General features: G+C 46.0%; 1 pseudogene; it reads right to left on the bottom strand.

Annotated features, from left to right (window-relative positions):
* Positions 1 to 2,932: 2,932 nt before the first annotated feature.
* LOC123056213 (uncharacterized) lies at positions 2,933 to 4,558 on the bottom strand (annotated as a pseudogene).
* Between the last annotated feature and the right edge of the window lie 4,527 nt (positions 4,559 to 9,085).

The raw sequence follows: 9,085 nt of genomic DNA, 5'->3' as shown, positions 1-9,085 counted from the left end.
ATGGCGATGTTTTCTTTCTGCAGAACCATTCTGTTGGTGAGCATGAGGACATGAAACATGATGCGAGATGCCAAGTTGCTGAAAGAAAGAATTGAGTTTCTTGTATTCACCACCCCAGTCAGTTTGCATGGCAATGATCTTAGTGTTTAATTGTCTTTCAACAAGATTTTGAAAATTCTTGAAAACTTGAAACACTTCAGATCGTTTCTTAAGAAGATAGATCCAAGTAAATTTGCTATAGTCATCAATAAAACTTACATAATATAAGTGTCTACCAACTGAAACAGGAGCTGGCCCCCAAACATCTGAGAATACAAGTTGTAAGGGTGCAGTAGAGATACTGGTAGAAATAGGATATGGTAGCTGATGACTTTTAGCTTGCTGACATGGATCACAAACTGACTCAATGCTAGACTCATGGGGAAGCTTATTTTTGCTAAGAACTAGTTTAACAATAACTGATGAAGGATGACCTAATCGACTATGCCACTTTGCAGAAGACGGCTTGATGGCGACAAAAGCTTGCTTATTTGACGATGACGACGACGATGATGATATAAGTGGGTAGAGACCTCCCACACACTTGCCCCTAAGAAGGATTCTCCTCGTGTCCAAGTCCTTAACCAAAAAGAAGTAAGGATAAAATTCAATGAGAACACGATTATCAAGAGTAAACCTATGAACAGAGACAAGATTTTTTGAAGTTTCAGGAACATAAAGAACCCTATTTAGATGCAAATTTTTCATGGGAGTTTTGACAACTGAACGACCAACATGAGTAGTTTTCATACCAGAACCGCTTGCGGTGTGAATTTGATCCGGTCCATGGTACTTGTCCCTGATGGTTAGCTTGTCCAACTCTCCCATGATATGATTTGTTGCTCCGGTATCCGCATACCAATTGGTGTCGATGCCATAGCTGTTGGTGACAGCATTTGCTTCTTTTTCCTCATAATCATCGTCCTCATAGCAATCCCAACATGCACGAGCACCTCCTGCATGAAACTTGTAACAGATTTGGCACTCGGGGTAATCCCGAGTTGGTTGTTGACGTTGCTGCTGTTGTGGACGTCCTCGATAGCTTCTGCCACTGTTGGTGCCGGAACCAGAAGGAGTGGGAGGACGCCTTCCTCTGCCACGCCCCCTGTTGCCTCGGCCACGGCCTCTGTTGCTGCGCCCACGACCCCTGTATGCCAAATTCGCTGAAGAGTTGAAGCCGGCGCCTTCTGTTCCATCACCCAACATCTCCACCCTTTGGTCAAAGGCGGAAATTGGGGCAAAGAGCTCGTCAACTGTGATGGTCGTCTTGACAGCGCCGATGGCAGCCACCACGGGATCGTAGTCGCGATCGAGACCTGCGAGTACATAGTCCACCATCTCGGGGTCTGAAACAGGACGCCCTGCTGCTGCAAGTTCATCCCCGAGATTCTTCATCTTGGCGATGAAGGCGGAGCTCGACATCGTGCCCTTCTTTGTGGTGGTGATGGCGATCCGCAGATTTGTGATGCGAGACTGTGGTAATTGCAGTCCATAGACCATAAGTATTTTCCTTACTAATAACCTGAGCAAGGATCTCTTTTGAAAGAGAATTCAGCAGATGGCTGAGAACTTGTTGATCCTTCTGCAGCCATGGCGCATACAGTGGGTTTGGCACCGTAGCCATGGTCTTGTCCGACTGCTGCTGCTCCACCGTGGCTGGGGGCGCGGCGTCGGTTCCATCTAGGAGCCCTGTGACCTACGCTCCTTGCAGGCCGGGCATCGCTTGGGCTTTCCATAGGAGATAGTTCTCCTTTGTCAACTTCTCGGCTGGTGGAGGACCAAGGTTGAGGACGACCGTAGTCGAGGAAGCCATGGCGATGGAGAGGTTTTCGGTGGCTAGATTGGGAAAGATTTGATGGAAGCGTTCCTACTCCTCGTAAGGAGCCGCGTGGTGTATATTTATGTGCGATAGGAAAAGCCCCTGTTCGTGGCGTACAAGGCAAGGCTGATCGCTAGGATACAGCTAGTACAGAGAAGAGAGAACGAGATAGTTACGAGAGGAAATAGAGATAGGAGACAGTTGAGATTACAATAAGTTTAAACCGTATCATCTAACAGGACGGTGCTGAAATTTCGAGTAAGTGCAATACGGCTATCAGTATATGAACTTACCTCTGATTGCTTTACACGGAATGTAAATCTTGTAGCACCTGCTTTCTCAAATGTTGACAGATAATCCAAAGACTAGAACCATGGAGGAAATAGAGATGAACTGAATCTTTCCTTTGAAGACTCCCATCAAAACATTTGTAAGAATAGTAGAATATGAAAACTGAGATGTATCCTTTTCGCTATTCCCTCACATTCAGCAAAATGAAAATCTGCTGGCAGCAGTAAACAACAACAGCGTAGCCAGCTGGAGTGACATAAAGAGGGGCACCCAAAATCGAATGGTGAGGATGAGGATCTTATGGTTTGGTGGTGGAATAAAAGAGTAGTAAAACTAAAATGCATCTGCTGGTCGAGTAGGTTGGAAATAGAGGAGGTCAGATTTTTACATTGTGGTTCTAGATGCTGTAACCATCCCGTGCATCTGCTGGTCGAGGGCTTCCCATGGGCGGTGGGCCCTTAAGCATTATCCACATAAAAAAGTGCCGAGCAGTGCTATACGAACGATAGCTTTTCACCTGATTTTTGAACGACGGATCAAAACATTCATTAGATTGAATCATTTCACAAATCAGCACCGTTCAAAGCAGGCATCGTCCAGAATTCATACCTGCACTGTCATGTGCGGAGCATTTTCGAAAATCAGGTACACCTCCTTCACCACCATTTGCACCAATGGCTCGCGCCCGCATTCCCATTTGTTGTTGCCGAAAGTGCAACTACTCACAGGATCACCTGCCCCTCTCACACACACACATGCAAACACGGACGGAGATTGTTTGGCATCAAAAACACACTAGGATTTACTGGCTTTCTTTCACTTTTATTCTTTTCAAACAAACGTGCCAAAAGAAGAAAAAGAAAAAAACATTAATTATCTGATTAATGCACTTGGGTTTGTCGTTGTCGGGTTTATAGTAGGATAAGACTGCATACACTGCCTGCACAATGTCTCCGATGACGAGCAAAATGACGGCCACGAGGGCAAGCAGCGTGCATGGGCTCCTGAAGTAGTTGCTCCTGAGGCTTGCCCACCACTCGTACAGGATGACACGCATCCGGTTGCTGCGGTAGTGGTACTGCACGGCTTCACGCACGCGGCACAACTGGCTCTCCCACTTCTTGGAAACGTCCCTGGTGAGGTCGTTAAAGAGCCTCACCACAGCGGCGTGGTCGTCGGCGAGGTCATGCTCCAGGATCCCCTTCCTCTCCAGTAGGCGCACGTCGTCGACAGAGTCGACGAGGTCCTTGATGAACAACATGTACGCTGTCATGTCGTTGCCGGTGCCGATGTGCATTGCCTCGAACGCCATCATGTTGTGGATCCTGTAGGCGGTGGAGTCGTCCAGCACGACCTTTGGCATGTAGAGCCTCCCGTTGTCCAGGTCGATGTCGTCGAGGCAGCCCGGCCGTCTTGTTGGGCAGGAACCGGATTCCCGCCTCCGATAGCTTCCACGCGGATCGGGGCACCACTCTCTGCGGACGATCAACGGCGTCATCTATGCCTCTGTATTTTGTCTGAGACTTTTTTTTTAGCCGGCTCGTCCGATAGATGTCGAGAGGGTGGAGTCCCAGCTTGTCGGTGAAGCCATCTTCCCTTTCCAGGAACTTGAGCACCATGGAGTTTATCCAAGCCGCCCTCTGCATGCATGTATCATCATTGATATTGATAAACGTACGACGTGTCTCTATGAAATCTACAGTGTCACAATGATACTATACGTATACCGGAAATGTGCCGGTCTCCGCGGCGACGATCTTCTCGAGCAGCCTGAGGGGCAGCTGGTTCTCGACCAGGAGCATGTCGCGCTGGACGAACGGCTTGATGTGCTGAATGCCATGTCTGCTGAAGATGGGGTCGCCGTGCGCGTAGTCCCCGATGGGAATGGAGTCCTTCTTCCCTATGGTGGCGGCGCCCCTCATCACCTCGATCAAGTAGGAAGCAGCCGTCCGTGATCATCATCTTGAGGAACTTGCCCATATTATTCTCCTCACCCCGCCACTCGTCGCCCAGGTCCATGTAGGCGTCCTGCAGCTCGTCGGCCACCTCCTCAGCGGCAGCGACTGTTGGCCAATAAGCCAAGGGTGGTCTTGCAGCTGTCACGGCCAAGGAGATGGCGGACGGCCCTCAGCTTGTGCTCCTCAGCTCCTCGTCGGTCGTGGTGGTGGAATGGGCCGAGAGACACTGTCTGCGGCTTGTACAGGCTGTTGGCCCTGCCATTAATATGCCGGTAAAAAAGAGAGCAGCGACGACGTACGTACGGTGCATGCGGGTGATGTGGCGTCCATACCTGCCATCGATCTTGAAGCGCAATGGGACGCGGAAGATGCTGTGCTTGGGCCATTTCTCCGCCTTCACCGGCAGCTCAATGTCCTCGAGCTTCTTCTCCATGTCCACCACCCACGACATGATGCAATGCAACCAAGTGGAGTAACTTGTTTGATTACCTATCTACACGCGATTTGCGCTTCTGAATTCTTGTACAAATGCATGTTTAAAGGACGGTGTTACTTGCCTTATCCGCTAGGTTAAGCACGAGATGCGAATGTACTTAATTAAACTACCATGTGCTTAACTTGAGGCCGGGCTGGCAGAGGTATTTAGGTCAGTGTGCTTTGCAGAAAGCATTGGCCGGAAGAATATTTTCTATTACCGTCAATTCAGGCTTTACCAAAAGGAAATAGTAGGACGATGCTGGCTTTAGCTACTGTATAGTAAGTACATATATAGTCACATATCCCCTTGTAAACACCAGACCGTGAGTTGCTCAATAAAGCAAACAAGGCTCGACACGAGCCTTTCAGAAGATCGATCCCCATGTGTTACCTCGGGCAGGCTGGCCCTCGTGTGCGTACCTCAAGTACCAGTCGATCAACGTTTCGATCAAACTAGTTGGGGATCCGAGCACCTATGTGACAGGTGCTGAATTTTTCTTCTGGTTTCAGTCACTTTTTCCCCTGGCCGTTGGATTTGCATCCAAAGACTGAAACTAGCATTGTTGGTTTGATTCAGAGTTTCTTTTGATTCGGTCGATACTGATACACTATGCATGGCTCCAGTGCAGCAGCATATACTACTAATGAACACTAGTACTATGCATTATCCAGTTCAGTGTCTAGAACTCGTTCTGCATGCACATACACACACTATAGATGTAAATCACACTATAACCATCACCATGTATATAATTCTTCTTTGACAAGTATATTTCGCTTGCACACATATACACTGAACTTTTGTAACAAATCTATTCTTCGCAAAAAAAGGGAGAAGAAAAGAGGGAAATGAAACGACGGTTCTAGGCTTTATTATTTTTAGCAACTGTTATGTTGTTTTAATAGAATCCCACAATAAATTTGGTCATATCAGATTTCGAAAATATTCTTATACCATGGGCTTTAAGGTGTGGAATTGAGATCAATAGAACAACCTAGTTAAACAAAACTCGTTGCACATCAAAGTATTCCATGAAAATTAAAACATCATAGACATCTCAACAAAAATGTGCATTCAAATTAGTGAACTGAACAAGCTGGAAATGAACAAAGACTAAAAAAAGGAAGACAAATTTCAGTCCAGAAATGAAGAAAGGACAATCGCAAAACCTAGATCTAGAAGAGAAAAATGTGACTGAATATATTGTTGTCCTAACAAATTTTCAATAACCCGGCCGATCAAAGTCTCAAACAGAAAGAAGGCTAGGTTGTTGCATCGGCAACCAAAATGATGGGCTCTAGATCCAATATGCCAGTAGAAAAGGCAATAACGTAAGATCCCCTGATTTTATTTATTTATTTATCATGTCATGAAGGATTAAGCTAAAAACTTATCTTGTGGTTCATCATATTTGTTTCCATAATAATTTTGATTTAAGTAGATTAATTGCAAAAATTAACTTTATTTGAAGTTACATATAATTAAGCAGTACCACACGATAGCAGCATCAAACCATTGCCACATGCATGTATATATGAAAATGTTCAACGGCCAAAAAATCTACTAAGCAACAAAAAAACAAGAGTTATTTCTCGCTTGTTTCGATAAGACAGTTACGCCCTTTCAAAGGTGACTCAGAGCCTATGAAAGAAAGTCTAATGGTGAAAAACATCAACTAAGCAACAATAAACATAAATAAAAAATTGTTATTCTATTATATAATAAATTAAGGTCATTGGTATTACCCTAAAAGAAGAAACAGAATAAAAAATTAAAATAAATTAGGTCAAAAACATGGATTTCATAGAACTTGCATTCTTCCACATTATGCAAGGACAGGCATAAAGTAGTGTAACTTTATCATTTCGTCAAGGATCAAACAAACGAATATCTTGTGCTTCAATTTTTTTTAAAAATACTAATCATGATTTAGTTAGACTAATTACAAAAAAGTTATTCCAATTTGAGTTCTTAATACAAATTAAGTAGTGTCAGATGACTGCAAGATCAGGCCATTGTCACATTTACAAATAGATGAGAAAATCCAATGACCACGAATCAACAAAGCATCAATAAAAAAGACATATATTAAAACAGAAAAACAGAAACAGAAACTTAAACAAACAAATATTATTCTAAGGTGGAATGAAAATTGTTTTCGATGCACATGAAAATGTATAAATGTGAAACAAAAGTAGAACATCTTAATCAAGTGTATGAAAATTTTTAATCATGTGTACGGAAAATGCTTTTCATGGACACGAAAATGTACAAAAGTGAAATAAAGAAAAGTGGAACATGTTAATCAATTGTACGGAAAATGTTAATCATGCGTACAAAAATGTTTATACATTATAAAAAAATTGTGCAAATAAAAATAAATGTTAATCATGTTCAAAAACAACTGTATGGAGAATGATTCATGTGTGCAAAAAATGGTAATCATGTGTACCAAAATTGTTTTTCATCCACAGAAAAAATGTACATGTTAATAAGTTTTAATGAAAAATGTCAATCATGTGCAAGAAAAATGTTTATACATTGTAACACAATGTTTTTGAAATAAAAAAATGTAATCATGTTCAAAAACATTTGTACATAAAATGATTCATTTATGTGAAAAAAGTTAATCATGTGATGAAAAATGTGTTTCATGCACACACAAAATACAGAAAAGTGAAACAAAGAAAAGTAGAGCATGTTAATCATTTGTATGGGAAAATGTTAATTATTTGTATGAAAATATTTTTTGGTAGCAAATGTTTGTGTAAATCTAAAAAACTGTTAATCATATTTGAAAGTATACAAATATTTTTGAAAAATGTTACCGTGTATTAGAATAGAACATACAAAGTATGTATTCTTTTAAATGTAGTTTATGTTTTTGAAACATTCCTAACATGTATCAGAAAAATGGTTTATGTGTGCTCTAAAGATGTACATTATATACCGACAAAAAGGAGACATGAGTTCAAAAAGAAACCGATAAAACAACAAAGCAAAGCAAAAAAACTAAGAAACCAAGGAAACCGGGAAAAAAAAGCAAAACACAAAAACCAGAAAAGAAATAGAAAGGCGAAGAAACAGATTCCTTCTGTTGAAAAAAAACAGCAGAGAAACAAAAGAGAAAACCAAGTCTCTCAACAAAAAAACAAAAAAGAAGCAGAAGGAAAGCTGAATAAAAGCAAGAAGAAACAAAGAAACTAAAAGAAAAGCGAAAAAGGAAAGAAGACCAAAAAAAGCAAAAGGAAAACCAATGAAAAACCAAAGGAAAACAAACTGAAGAAAATGGTAGGGCGAACCAATCGAGCCAGCGTGGGAGCGAACGCGTAAAAACGGGCCGGCCTGGGACTGTAACCCCGATGTCTCGCTTAGAGCATCTCCAGCCGTTGCGCCTTCTCAGGAGACATTTTTTCAGCCTCCTAGGGTTGCGCCGGCGATAATTTTGCAGTGGGATCGAAATATTCTCCATCCGTTGCACCCCCCGTCCCGCCCGCACCGCGCCTCCGCCGCGCCGTCCAGGCCACGGCCGCGCCCTTCTTGACCGCCCGCGCCAATGGAAAGATCACCATGGCGTCCTACACCGTCTACCGCTCCTTCCCGACGACGGCGTCGCTGAGGCACCGCGCGAGGACGATGGCGTCCTCCAGCGCGATGCACGCGCCCTGCGCCCTGCGTCGGGGTACTTGGCGTGCCCCCGCGTGGCCCTGCACCGCGAGTCGGACAGCTTCGCGAGCCGTCGTCGTCCCACCCACGGTCGTGTCGCACCCGCCCGCCTGCTCGCCGCGCACGCGCGCGCCCTGCAGCTCGTCTCGCTGCACGTCCGCCTCGGCGCCGACGGCCACGCCCGCAGCCGACCGGGAAGTCGCGGGCACCGGCGTTGGAGGAGGGCGGCGGAGGTTCTCGTCCTGCTCCGTCCCGGTGCCGACGACGGGAACGCAACGTGCGTTCGGCCACGGGGTGTCGTCCTCGACACGTGCGCTCGGGCAGGTAGAGGCGGCTTTGTCGACAACACCACCACCACGCCAGCCAGGGCGAGGGGCAGCGCGGGTGGTCCTTGCGAGCGTCTCCTCGTCGTCAGCCTCCGGCAGCTCCTCGCCCAGTTCGCGGCCCGTTCGTCCAGCTGTGCGGGCGGCGAGGAGGCGTGGCGACGATGCGCGAGGGAGCCCGGCGAGTCGTCGATGCCGTGGCAAGGCAGGACCTCGCCTGCGCGACCGCTTCCTCCCTCGACGCCGGTGGCCGGGGATGCCGTCCGTGGAGGTCGGGAACGGCGGCGTCGACGAGGACTGGACGCGCCACGGCGGCCGACAGGGCGAGCTGGAGAGGAGGCACGCGCCGCGGCGGCCGACAGGGCGAGCTGGAGAGGTGGCACGCGCGGCGACGGCCGACAGGGCGAGCTGGAGAGGAGGCACGCGCGACGATGGGAGGAGGAAAAGGTGGGGAGAGAGAGAGACGAAAAGGTGGGAAGAGAGAGAGACGTAAAGGTGGGGGAGAGAGGAG

This window comes from Triticum aestivum, chromosome 2D (assembly GCF_018294505.1).
Source record: "Triticum aestivum cultivar Chinese Spring chromosome 2D, IWGSC CS RefSeq v2.1, whole genome shotgun sequence".
Taxonomy (NCBI): Eukaryota; Viridiplantae; Streptophyta; class Magnoliopsida; order Poales; family Poaceae; genus Triticum; species Triticum aestivum.
Note: the sequence above shows the minus strand (reverse complement) of the source record. Positions and strands in the feature narration are given on the sequence as shown.